This window comes from Hyaloscypha bicolor (genome assembly GCF_002865645.1).
Source record: "Hyaloscypha bicolor E unplaced genomic scaffold K444scaffold_53, whole genome shotgun sequence".
Lineage (NCBI taxonomy): Eukaryota > Fungi > Ascomycota > Leotiomycetes > Helotiales > Hyaloscyphaceae > Hyaloscypha > Hyaloscypha bicolor.
The window spans coordinates 132,026-147,713 of NW_020194555.1; positions in this window are offsets into that span (position 1 = coordinate 132,026).

The window sequence follows — 15,688 nt, forward strand, 5'->3', positions numbered from 1 at the left end:
TTAAATAATAAGTATATATATAAGTAAAGACTTAATTTTCGACTTAAAGAAAGTTTTTTAATTATAAAATAATGCATTTTTATATAACTTTAAAGCTTAGTTTTAAAATATTCTAATAATAAGTTATATACTTATTAATTAAAATCTTCTTATTAAAATCAAGAGTTTAAGGCCTTTAATAAAACTAAATATCTTAAAGCTAAAAGCTATAAAGCTATATATTTAATCTAATTAAAAGCCCCTTATATAACTAAATATTTTATATAATTAAAATATACTTTATAAAGTTAAATAATTTAATTAATATAAATATAATATATTTTATAAAATTAAATTACTTTAATTAATAGAAAGAAAAACTTAAGAAATTAAAGAAATTAATATATTTAATTTAAAGTATTTGAGGCTTATATATATAAGCTATTTTATATAATATTATATTAATAATAAATAATAAATGTTTTTAAATAAATATACTTTAATAAATTATAATATAATTAAGCTTAAAAATTATAAAATTAATAAATTCTTTATTATTTATTATTAATATAATATTATATAAAATAGCTAATAATATTATATTTCATATTTAAGTTCTCGATTTTTAAAATTTCTTTATATTTTAAATATTAATTAAATATAAAAATTTAATATAATTATTATATTCATAATATAAATTAATTAATTAAATTCTAATTAAAAAAGAAAAATAATACTAGAAATAAAAGACTTAAAGAATTAAAAGTTATAATAAATAAACTTATAAAATAAATTAAATTATTAAAAGATTTTTAATTATACTTTTTAAAATATTTATTACTTTTCTAATTAACTAAATAATATATTATTTTTATTTAAAAGTATTATTATATATAATATAAGTTATAATATATTATAAAAAATGAAATATTTCTTATTATTTTCTTTTAATAAAATTTATATAAAAACTTTTTATTACTTTAATGTTTTATAAAACTTTATATTAATATTTAATTAAATTTAAGAACTTTATTTATTTTAAGAATTAGTAAATAATTAAAATAATATATATTAAAACTTTATTTTAGTTTTTTTGATTATATAATTAAATAATTTAAATATATAAGCTTATTTAATTCTTATTATTAAATAATTAAAAGCTTATTTTGCTTTTTATTATTTTTATTAATTTAAATATAATTAAAATTTAATAAAGAAACTAAATAAAATACTAGAGTTTAAACTATAAATTTATTACTTATAAGTTTTATTTTTAGTTTTTATTTCTTATTTTTATATTTATATATAATCTTTTTATTTTCTTTAATATTCTTTAAACTAATCTTTATAATAAATAAGTTTATTTTTAAATTCATTTATAAATTAAAGTATTTTTTTAAAAAAAATATAATATTTATAAAATTTATTTAAAGTATTAATATATAAAACTTTATATTAAATATATATATTAGTTTTTATTTTATTTTTGATAAGTTTAAAGAATTAATAAAAAGAGTATTTATAAGTTTCTAAATACTAATATAATTATAAATCTTGAGTTTTATTTAAACTTTTAAAGAATTCACTTTTTAGTTTCTTAATAATCTTATATTTTATAAATATATAAACTTAATTAAAAAGTAAAATAAGTAAACCCAAGCCCTTATTTATAGCTTAATAGCTCGATTTTTATTAAAATTAATAACTTATTTTAGTATTTTATTTAAGATAAATATTAAAATACTATTATTAATTATTAAAGATTTAATACTAAACTATATATTATAAGTAAGATTTCAAATAACTTCTTAATTTATTATAATTAAATATTTGCTTTTTGTTATAATTTAAAATAATATACTTTTTTTATAAGTTTTTAAGATTTAATAGTTTTAAAAGTCTTAAATATAAATTAAATAATTAGTCTTTTTTTATAGGATTAAAATACTTAAACTTCTTTATATTTTATTTCGGCTTTTTAATAACTTAAATTAATTTTATTTTTACTAGTTCTTATAACGGCAGGAATAAAGTAATAGAACGATACTCAAAGATCTATGATTCCAATGTCTTACAGAATCTAAAGCTAAGGAGAGAAGGAGTGAGGTGTAGCAGTGGATAAGTAGGTATGGCCAAAACCACTGAAACGCCGAGCTTTGGAAGCGAGCTTGGTTTGAACCATAGCTTGGAACCTTAGCTGAAACCAACCCCTTTGGCTAAAACCACGTCCGTATTAATCATGTGACACCAGCCGTTACAGTTCTTATTAAACTTTTTTTTATTTAAGTTTATTATTTTATTACTTTTTTTTATATATATATTACTTACTTTTATTTTTCTTTAATAAGTCTTTTTTCTTTTTTAATAAATTATTATTACTTTTTTTATAAGTCTTTTTTAATTTTTTTATTAGCTATTATTATTTGTTTCTAATAAGTTTTCTTTTAATAGCTTACTTTTAGGTCTTATTTCAAGCTTTTTTATTCTCTTTTTATTTGTTTTTTTATTAATTTTTTATAGCTTACTTTTATATCTTTTTTATAAATTTCTTTTACTTTTTTTTAAATAATATTTTCTTATTACTTTTTTATTAATTACTTTTATTCTTTTTTTAAAAGTTTATTTTATTTTTCTTTTATTTAATTATTTTTTAAAATAAGCTAAAATTAAAGCTTTTAATAATAATATATCTTTTAAAAAGTAATTTAACTTATTAGAAAAATATAAAAAATATAAACTTATAAATAAAGAAAAATAATAGTTTATTATATTATTTCCTATTATTATTATATAATATATTTAAAAGAAGAAATATTTTATTTTATTTATAATTTATATATATAAAAGCTTATATCTTTTATAATAACTAATATTATATAAATATTACGAGTTAGTTTTAGCTAAGGCTTTAGCTAAGATATTAAGCTAGGATTTAAATTAAGCTCGGCGTTTTAGTAGTTTTAATTATACCTATTTACGAGTTTACTAATAAAAGTTTATAGTTTTAGTTATATTTTCAGGCCTTATAAAACCAAAGTTATTAACTTTATTTTATAGTAATTATAAATTAAAACCTTAGATAATTCAAGCAAATATAATAAAAGAAGCTAAAATAAGTTTAGAATATCTATAAAATTAGTTCCGAATATAAAATTTAATATATTTCAAATAGTTAAAGAATTTATTTTTTAGTAAAATATCCTAAAACTATAAACTTTTATTAATTATTATACCTTACTTTTATTTTTTATTTTTTTTAGCTTTATATTTTATAAAATACTAGAATTTTAGATTCTTGAGTTTTATTTTATTATTTTATTTCTATTATTATATCTTTTTAGTAATTTATTAAAATAATTAATTTCAATTATAAAATTTATTTCTTTTATTATTTTTTACTAAGTCTTAATTAATAGCCTTATTATTTATTTTATATAATTCTTAAATATTACTTTATTATATTTATAATAATTAAAGTTATAAGCTTTTAAAAATAATGAAAATAATTATATATTATAAATACTTATATTTACTATTATTTAAATTTTGTTTTATTTACTAAATTCTTAAATTAAAATATATATAGGAATTCTAATTTCTAAATTATATATTAAAAAAAGCGTTTTTTAAAATAAAATATATTATAAAAATAAAAGCAAAACTAATTATTTTATATAATTATTAATGTTTTTAAAATAATAAAGATTTTAAAAAAAGCTAAAAAAACGAAATTAAGTAATTAATAATAATAAAAGTATTTTATTTATTAAAAATATTAAAACTTTAATTACTTTATATTTTATTATATAAAGTTTAAAAATATATCTTAAGAATACTTAATATAATAAGTTTTAAGGCTTTTATTATTAATTAATATATTTTTTATATTACTTCTTTATTATTATAAAAGATTTTTTAATTTAAAAGTTTTTAATAATATTATTAAAATAATAAAGGTTTAATTATTTAATATAATTAATACTTTTAAATTACTTATAAATATAAAGCTTATCTTATTATATTCAATTTTACTTCTTTTATTAAATTTAGAATATTTAATTAAGTATTAAATATAGCTTAATAATTAGAATAATAAATAATTTATTTAAGGTTTTCTATTTTAGTTTTTAAACTTTTTTATAAGAAATATAAATTAAAAGCTATATTTAAACTTATTTTCTTTAATTAATAAAACTTTTAAAATTCTTTTTATTATATTAAATATATTTAAAATAACTTTTAATTTAAATAAATATTATATATAGCTTTTCTTTTTAAATATATTAAATAAATATTAGCTATATTTATATTTTAAAAATAATATAATATAAACTAAATAATAATAGTAATTATATAATTATTAAATAAGATATTATAAAAAGTAAAAATAAAATAATATTTTTAAAAAGTAATATTATTAATTCCGAGATAAATATATAATAATAAAAACTAAGTCTTTATAAAAGAATTATAAAAGAATTTATTAGTTATTAATTAATATTTATAATTATATTATTATATTAATATTTAATACTTTTGGGTTTAAATAATTATTATATATTATTTTTAAATATATATTTGTTTCTTTTTAATATATTATTAGTAATTTTTATATTAATAAAGTATTAAATAAAAATATTAAAATTAATTAATAATAATTTTTGCTTTAAAATATATTTATTAATTCGAAAATTATAATAAATTTTATATAATATTATATAAAAAATAATAAAGTTATTAATATAAATAATTTAATAAATATAAATTAAGGACTTATATTTTTATATTCTCTAGTATTTACTAACTTCTTTAATAAAGAAAAAAGTTTAAGAGCTTAATATTTCTTAATAGTATTTAAATATATATTAAATTAAATAATTTTTATAAAAGTATATAATATTATAAATATATTTAAAGCTTAAACAAATTATTTATTTATAATAATAATTATTTTGAACTAAATTTATTTTAATTTATTAAGTAATAAAAGTAATAAAACTAAAATTTAAAATATTTCTTCTGAATTTTAAAAGATTATTTCTAGTTATTTTAGTTTTAATTTTAAGAGTTTATTTTCGGCTTTTATTTAATTAAAACTCTTGTTATAACTAGCTCTTGCATTATATATTTTCTTTTAATTATTTTAAGCTCTTTGTATTTCTTTCTTTTTTTCTTTTTTTCTTTTATTAACTTTTTATATAACTTTTATAATCGTATATTAGAACTTGTACTAAATCCCCTATATCCCTGCGGGTTTAGTACATATTAGTAATACGGTCAAAAATTAGTAATACGGTCATTTTTTTTCACTATTATATCGATTTTAATTAATTAAATATTAATACCATGGCCAAATTCGACCCAGAAGAAGGGAAAAGGATGGCCCAGGCCTCCGATTTCTATGCCAGGAACCTATACGTCAAAAATCTGCGGTTGCGCGTTAATTCAGGGTCAAATTACGCCTCTGGAAAGTGCATCTCGCTGGCCGATTACTGTAAAACGCCAAAGGGGGCTTTAATAAGGCCCTTAATCGTAATCAGGAGAATGCCCTAAAGTAGTTTATCGATTTTTTAATCTATTTAGGCCATAATATTAATCTTAAGAAAGTGCAGGGAATGGCTAATAAGATTCTGGGAGAGAGTATATCTACCCACCAGGCAATATATATTTATATATAATAATATATACTAGATAGAGAGCTTGGTTTTATTAAGCCACTCCTTTCTTCCTTCTTTATTTTATAATAATGACTTTGGTAATATAGTTAGATTAGATACTAATAGAAAGGAAATAATTATTAGATATATAAATTAAGATATAGTAGTTATATAATTAATTAATTTCTTAGAATTATAGTATTTTAGAAGAATTACTAATAAGGTAAAATATATAATATTTCTATTATTTTTTACTACTTATATATATAATATAAAAATAAAAGAATTTTAATTATTAACTATAGTATAAACTTTATATAAACTATAAAATATTTTTCTTTAATTTTTACTAAAATTCCGAAAATGAGTATTCTAAAAATAATTATATTACTAATATATACTAAACCCGCAGAAATATAAGGAATTTAATATAAGTTCTAATATATAATTATTTGCTTTTAATAAAAATTACTTTAATATTTAATATTATTATATTATTTAATATATAAAGATTTCTTTACTTTAAATAAATATTTTATTTCTTTTATTAATACTCTTATAATTAAACTAATTATTAAAATAATATATTAATTAGAAATAGCTTTAAATTTATTTAGTATATTTATAAGTTTAATTATTAAAATAAAGTTTCTTATACTAAAACTAAAGCTTATTATAATATTAAATAAAAATTCTATTATTAGTATATTAAAGAGTAAATTATAAGAAAGTTAAATAAAAGCAAATAAGTTAAAAAAAAGTAAAGAATAAAAAAAAATTATATTTAGCTTTATAAAGCTAAATTATATTTACTTAATAAACTCGAATTTAGTATATTAGTTATATTAAACTTTATAAAGTTAAAATAAGAAATAAAAGTGTATTAAATAATATTTAATATTTAATTAAATTTAAATATTTGAATTACTTTAGAAAATATAATTAATAAAATAAATAAAAGCGAAATTATAAAGAATATTTTTTTTTTTAGCTTTTAAATAATGTATTAATTTAAGACCTTAAAATAATATAGCTTAAATATAATTAATATAAATTTTATGAGTTTTAAATTATTTAATTCTCTTATTTAAAAATTTACTTTTTTTTTAATAAAATGAAATCAAATATTATAAATTAATATATTTAGCCGCATTTATTATTATAATATAATCTTAATATAAGAATATCGAAATTATTTTAAAAAATTAAAAATAATATAAGGTACTTTTATAATAAAAGTAATACTTATAAAACTAATAAATATATTCTTAAAAACAAGAATATTCTTATCTCGGGTATTCTTATATTAAGGTTATATTTTATTATAATTTTAAACTTTAATAATATTACTAGAACTAAAATAAGATATAAGTAATAAATTATTTATATAAGTTCTTTAAAGAGAAAATATATTAACTATAAAACTAGAGTATTATTAAAAATATATTATTATTTTATATTAAAATATTTGTAATATAATTAAATATTTAAATATATTATAAGAATTTTACTTTCTAAGAATATTAGTTATTTCGCGAGTATTAAAGTATAACAAATAGCCTAATTCTGAGTTTTGTACTAAATCTCGTATAAGATAGAGCAGTTAGTATATTAGTAAGAAAGAAATAACTTCTGTTAAAAGTTCTCTAAAAATATAAAAGCAAGACTTTATTTACTATTGAAATAAGGCTATTAAAAACTATTCATTCGATAACAGCACCCTATATCTGATATTTCCAAGAGAGCATTTGTATGGCTAACCCCAAAAAGTGTCTGATTTATTTACTTACTTACTCGTATAGCCAAATATGGACCGTATTATATCATTTATTGCGGGCTTTCTCGCTCTCATTACTGCAACAAAAGCCTGCGAAGGTTATTATCAGTGCAAGTACTCGGACGGACACCACTGCTGTGTAAGTAATTAAAAATACTCTTACCTTATAAGAATAATTACTAATTTTCACAGGTAATCGATAGTGGGCTTGGTAAAGGAGCCTGCCCCACCTACTGCAATGGCGGCACTACATGGCCGCCACAGTGCATTGGCCAAGTTACTGGCAACTCGCGCACTGGGTATATTATCGTCGTGAAATAAACCTTTGAAGTGAAACTAACATACATCTTGCAGTTGTTATGATTCTTAAGCGCCGAAATCTTTGAATGTGGAACATTGAGATATTGACATCTGGCTCTGATTAGATGATTGTTTGGTTAGATTGGGATATAAAGCACAGTGTGGTCAATAGTTTATCAGTTTATCGGTTTTATTCGTCTAGTCCAGTTCAGTTTGAAGTTTCAATAGTTCAGTTCAGTTTAGTCAAATTTATATCAGTTCAGTTCAGTCCAAACTATTAGTCCCGATCACGTGGGCAGCCAATTGCTAGGCTTCTCTTCATAGCTACGTGGGAGCCATATATGCCGCAATATATGTTGAGTTTTTGACGAATACTAAGTGGCCGACATTAGGAGGAATACAGCCGGTTTCGCAGAGAAATGATAATAGCGTCTTGTACTATACTCAAGGAGATTGTTTAAGGCCGCAGAGTGCGTTATTCAGCTTACAAACTCGTCTGCTGTCGTCCAGGCCATGGGGTTGCTCTATTAATATATCCTCCTGGACGGCACTATATAGAAAGGCAGTTTTAACATTCTTCTGTTCAATTTGGAGATAGAGGGCTGTAGCGATCGCCGTTGTAGATCTGAAGCTGTATTCTTTGACCACGTACTATTGGCCATGGGTTGAGGTTGACTTGGAAATATTGATTTGCGGCAGGAGATGCTTGAGACGTTGTAACGGAGGCCTGCCAAATCAGTAACTTACCCGCCAAAATAAGGCTAGCCATAGAAAATTAGTGTACGTCAATGTGGGTCAAAAATAAAATCATTGAGTGTTTGAACTGAAGCCGATTCGAACTTTACTGTAACTTACAGCCGTACATTTCACTGACTTGAGTTCTCTTAGCCATATGTCACCACTAGCACAGAGGCCACCCAATTGATTGCATTTCTCACTGTTACTCTTGTGTAACAATTAAAGGATGGTGAATAAGATAAATCGGCAGGTGATAGCAGTCCTCAACTCCTCAGAAATATCAACGGCCTTTAAAGCACACGGGTTTCATAATGGCGGCGTTAGAATCAGGGTGAGATTTCTATTTCCTCTCGTAGCCTGAAGCTTACTGGGGCCTAGTATATTCAATTCAAGACAATTTCTATTTGTCGTCGGAGAGAATCAGGCGGCATTTACTGTACACGCAGCTGTTATTGCAAAATAATCACAGGCGCTCGATGTTCTTATCAACGGACCTATGATCAGTGTGTCAAAAAAAATCAAGGCTAATTAATTATAATTAACTATAGTTGATTATAGTTAATTATGATTTGATTCAGCAAATTTTGACTTGACTTGATTTGATTATGATTATAATTAATTATAATCAACTATAATCATTACGTGATACTAAGAAATCCTGAATTTCTCAAGTAACTTAAAAGATTATTAAATAACTAACGGCTATATTAATAAGGTATAAACAAAACTTATAGAATATATATAAGAGTATAAAGCTAGTCTAAATCGGGCATAAAAAACTGGATATCTTTCTTAGAAACCTCTTCTTTATTTTTTTAACTCTTATTTATTCTTTTTTATTTCTCCTTATTTTGAGGGATATTAAGGTTAATTAAAGATTATTAAGACATTTTCGAATATATCGAGTAAAAACAAGTAAGTTTATAGTCGAAAGCTTCTTAATTAGAGCTATAATTATTGAGATATTTATATATAAAGTAAAGGGAGAAGAAAGTAACCTGAGGAAAATCACTTATTTATATATAAATCCTCTAGAATTTAGAAGATTATTTAATAAGCGTCTAATTAGATATAACCCTCTAATTTAAAGCGTCTATTTGTAAGAGAGCATATTTTTAGCCAATTTATTTATAATAATAAGATTTATAAGGTGGCGAAGAATTACTAGAAAATCGAGGAGGTTTTAGCGCCTTCGGCTCGCGCCGCTTCGCTCACCAAGCAGCGCGATACCCGATTTAGTAAGGAGCGCCTTAAGCGATACCGGATACGGACTAGCCTTAGCCTAATTTTAGCCTTTCTCGCCTTCGAACCTCCAAGCGCACGTGCACGCTCACGTGACTAAATAATTAACTATAATCAATTATAGTTGATTATAATTGATTATAATTGATTATGATTTGATTAAGTAGATTTTGACTTGATTTGATTTGATTCAGAGGCTATAATCAAATCAAACTAAATCATTTGACACACTGCCTATGATAGAAGCCTCAGATGGGAAAGCAACTTTTAAGGATGTGCAAGAAGATACCTTCGTACGATTCTGTCAATTGAACTATACTGAAGACTATGCTACTCCAGAATTCATTCACAAACCTGACGTCGAGCTCCAAAGTGTTTTTGCCTCTGATCGTGATGACAGCGGGCTTGACCCAGCCCTGAGCCACAGCCAGACATGTGGGACTTTGGAACAGGATCTAAGCCCAAAACGCGAAGGACCTATCAAAGAGTCGGCTCCTGCGGATATCTAGTGTGTCAAATAATTTAATTAATTATAATTATTGGCCGGTAATCAAATCAAATTAAGTCAGAATCGTAGTAATCAAATTATAATTAATTATTTGCTTAATTTAATTGAATATAATTAATTACTGTGTCACGTGTTATTACACGTGACTATAAAGATAATATAAGCGTTATGGCGCAAAAGTAAAGCATATTTTACCCTAATTTAAATATCGCCTTACTATTATAGGCTTAATAGCTAGTATCCCGCCTTTCCTCACTTTACTTATCTTTGTAAATAAGTACTATAATAGGGGTTTTGACTCCTCTAGTCACGTGGGTGCGGTCATATAATATCCAGAGCAAATAATTCACATATATATTACCTTGCTTTCTTTCTCTCTTCTTTAGAAATCAATTAATCTTTATTCTCTTTATATTTTAGTCATATATTATTATTATAGTAAATGCGGGTATAAGTAGTAAATATTCGATAAAGAGAGGAAAAGAGGTATAATACAAGTAGCTAGAGCTTAAATATAAGTAAATAGAGTTATATAGGCCTATATATAACTAGAGTATAATTACTATATAATATATGCCCCTTAAAAAAGAGAGAATCAGGTGGTTTTCTATATATATATACGGGCCAACTTTATAAAAAGAATAAAAAATGAACTAATTTCTATTTAAAAAGCTTAAAAATAGCCTAATTATATTCAAGACCCAAAAAACAGCTTTATCTAATTTCTTTATCCCGATTAGATAATTCTATCGGGTTATCTTTATACTATAAATATCTATTCTAGCTATAAGAATCCTAATATATTCTATTTCCGACTATTATTACTATATATGTCTTATTATTAAGCTATTTTAGAACAGGGATATATAAATAAAAAATATAGGAACTAGAGGATTTCGGGTTTAATAAAGAGGGAATAGAAGGCTTTAGTAATATTATTAAAGCTGGAACTAGTAGTACTTTAAATCTAGTTATTAAATTATATATAATTAATTATTCGGAATTTATATTTATTATTATTTAGGCTCTAGTAATACTAATTAATAAAGTATCTAAAGCTAGCCTAATCTGGAAATCTAGTATATTTTATACTATTAGAATAATATAACATTTGGATATAAAACTAGTATATCTAGTAAGGCAGAAATAGATAATTAGATATTCTAAAATATATATTTTATTATATATTTAGAGATATATAAAATAGGTCTTATTAACCTAATTAAGAGTAATAGAAGCTAGTATCTTAAACCGGTTAATAAGAATTTAAGAAATAATTTCTAAAAATAACTATTTTAAGAAATATTTCTATAAATCTAATAGTTCTATAATTTATTAAATTATAATAAAGTCCTATAAGTAATATATTTATTATTTATTTATATAAACGTCTTTAGTATTTAGTTATGAGATATTAATAAAGTTAAAAACATTATAATAAATTAGGTATTTGCTTTTATAGATTAGTATTTCAGGCAAATATATATAAATAAGTAGTTTAAAAAGGCTAATACTTTCGAGTTTAGAAAAAAGAAAAAGAAGTAATTAATAATTAAATTAAGGGTATTCGAATTCATTTAAAGAAAAGAGAAGCTATTAAAAAGCTAATAGTAGCAGCTATTTAATAATAGTAGAAGCTAGAATAGAAAATATAATTTGAAATTATAATTATAATAGCTAGTTCGTAATTATATCTTATATAAAAGAAATTAATTCGTTTTAAATAGCAGATTTAATAATTAAACTAATAGTATTTAACTAGTATTTATTAAATGCTTTATTATCTATTTATTATAGTATTTAGATACTAATTTCTTGACTAGAAATAGCTATAACTAGCTATTCTAATAGCCCTAATTTCTCAGATTTAGAGAAAACTATAAGTTAATATCCGAGAGCCTTTAATTTAATAGTAGAAGCTTTCGGAGATATAGTAATATTATAGTAGTATTATTAATAAATAGGCTATATTAGCTAAATTAATAATTTCTAATTAATAGTTTAATTAAGAGATTAACTAATTAAAGCAGAGCTTTAGAAAGCTCTATTAGAAATATAAATAAATTTACAAGTAATTAAAAATAAAGAGACTTCTAATTAAATTAAACTAATAAGTATTACTATTATTTATTATAATAAATGCGGGTATAAGTAATATATATTTAATAAAAAGAAGAAAAGAAATATAATATAAATAGCTAGAGCTTAAATACAAGTAAATATAATTATATAAGCTTATATATAACTAGAATATAGTTACTATATAATAATTATTTAAAGAAAAAAAAGAGAATTTATTACTTATATAATTTTTATATAATTTTTATATAATAATTAGAAATATTTAATTATATTTAATTATAATTTTTCTAATAATTTTTTTTAAAGGTTAATAATTAAATTATAATTAATTAATTATTTAATTAAATTAAATATAATTAATTACTTTAATTATTTTTTTAATATACTATAGGTATTCTTTAATAATAAAGTCTATAATATAGAAATAATTTATATAATTTTAATTATATAATATTAAGTTTATTAGAATTCTAGTTTTATAAAAACATTTCTTATAATAAATATATTAATATTTACTAATTTGCTAAGCCTATATTTCTTATTATTTCTAAAAGAAATTAATATTTCTTTAGCTAATAAAGTCTCTTCTTTTATTATAATAGCTTTTATTATAATTTCTTTTTTTATTATATATGGGATTTTAGTTAATTTCTATTATTATTTAAATTAATTATTATTATTAAATTCTATATATAATTAATTATTTAACTAATTACTATTATTATTTAAAGAAATAAAATAGCTAGCCAAATAAATAAATAAGTTTTATAATAGTTATATTTTATATATATATTATATATATATATAAGCTATATAAGCTAGAAAGATTCGAGTTAGTCCCGAGCTTATAATAGTATTTAGGGTTAGGAATTAGAGTTTGAATTAGTTCCGGAAAGTTAGAAAGTAATAAAAGTTCCTTATATTAAGATATATTAAAATATAATAGTCTTATATATTAGAATTAGTATATATTAAATATATATATAATAGATATATATAATAGATATATAAATAAGTATTAGATATTATAGATCTAGTTTCTTATTTTAAATAAAGCTTATAATTAGAATTATATAAATTATATGAAATTATATTTCCTAATTAAATAAAGGGCTTTATATATTTAATTAAATACTAGGAAATATATAAAGAAATACTTCTAGCTTTAAAAAGAAATATTAGTTAATTTTTTATTAGAATTAATTCTTGGAATTAATTATATTTATAAATATTATTTTATAGCTTATTTATTTTAATTACTTATATATTATTCTACTATTATATATCTTATAATATACTAGAAGTAATAGTAATAGTAATAATAATACTAAAATATATTTAATTTATTTATATATTTCTTAATAATAAAAATTAAATATAAAATAAAAATATATCTAATAAGCTATAAAAGCAGGAATTCGAAATAAAAATAATTAAGAATAAAAGCAGGTATTTATATATTATTAAAGCTAGTAAATATAATATGGTTTTTAGTAAAGAAAGTTAATTTATATTATAAATAATATAAAAGTATTTTATTTACTAATAATAGTAATTAGTTTAAATAATAATAGAGTTTAGCTATTAGCTTATTATATATTCTATTTCGGCTTTAGTCTTAGTTATAGCCCAGAAATAAAAAGCTTAGTTAGGTTTTTATAGGGCCCTAAAATATAATATATATAATTTCTAAAATTATTTAATAAATTTATTTCTAATCTTATAAAAAGCAAAATAGTCCGGAAACTATTTAAGAATTAATTAGTAATATTAATTAGTTAGAATTATATAATTAATAAGCCTTATTTTGAAATTATTATTAAAATATAAAAATAATTCGAGTTTCTAAGCTATTAATTAAAGGAAAAAATTATATAAGCTAATTATATTTATTATTACTTATATTAGAGCTATTATTTCTTTTATTAATATAATTATAGCCTTAGTATATAACTTATAATTTGTATTATTATTAGTAAATAACTTCTTTTTAGAATAGTCTTAAAACTTTAATTAAAGCAGGCTATTTTTCTTATTTATTATATTAGGATATTAAATAATTTTATTTCTATTAGCTATTTTAAATATATATTTTATTATAGAGAGCTTTTTTTTAAAAAAGCAAAAGATTTCTAGTATAATTATATTAAATACTAGTAAATTAAAAAAACTTTACTAATAGATAGAACTATAGTTATATAACTAGAATAAGTTTATTATTAGGAATTTATAAACGATTTATAGTAATTAAAGCTTAAGCTATAAAGTATATAATAAATTTATTAAAAAAGACTATTATAAAATTAGGAAAATTAGAACTAGATAGAAAAAGAGCTATAAAATAATTAATAAAATTAAAGCTCTATTTCAAGCCAAATAATTTATTATAGTAATACTTTTATTATATAATATTTATTAATAATACTAAATCTAGAACTCCTTTTTTAAAAATTATTTAAAAGAATCTTATATATCTTATTTTTTATAAATTAGTAATATAAATACTTTTAAATAAGCTATTTATAACTTTTAAAAATACTTATTTATAAAATAAATACATTTAGTAAATATATAGTAATTATATAAATACTATATTCTTTTTTTAATAATATTATTTTAGTATATTTTAAAATAAAATAGAATTTATAATTAAATTAATAAATAGAAATATAATAGGAATTTTATTATATAATCTCTAAATAAAGAAATAGTTTATAGTTTACTTATATTAAAGAAAAATATAAGGAAATATATTATAATAAAACATTATTATTATATTGTAATAATAATATATTAATTAATAAAGAGGAAAGAGAGGTGTGGCACGAGTGGCCAAAGCTTAAATACAGGAATATAGTCACGTGAGCCTATATGTAACTACTAGTATATAGTTGCCATATAACAAAATATAATATATAATAGGAAATTAGCTAAAAGTAATTATAAATTAAAAAAGTATTATATTAATAAAGTTTATATTAGGTTATTTAATATTTCTTTATAAAAAGAATAAGAACTAAATATAAAAAAGAAAAAAGAATTAAGGAATTATATAAAAATATTAAATATTAGTCTAATTTCTATTATATTTATTTCTTTCCTAAATAAGTTATTTATAATTTACTAATTTACCTAAAAGAGCTTATAAAGAAATATTAGTTTAAATATATAATCTTATTTTATAAAGGCAAATAAAAGAAATACTAAAAACCAAAATAAGTAGCTTAAGAAAAAAAGAATTATATAATATTATTTCTTTTATAATTTTTATTCTTTTAAACTTTATACTAATTTTATAATCTAGCTATATTAAAATCGAGATCCTAAACCATATTTAATACTATTATTATTTTATTTCCGGGATATAGTATTCTTATAAAAAAAGCAGTTATTTAAGTTTTATTA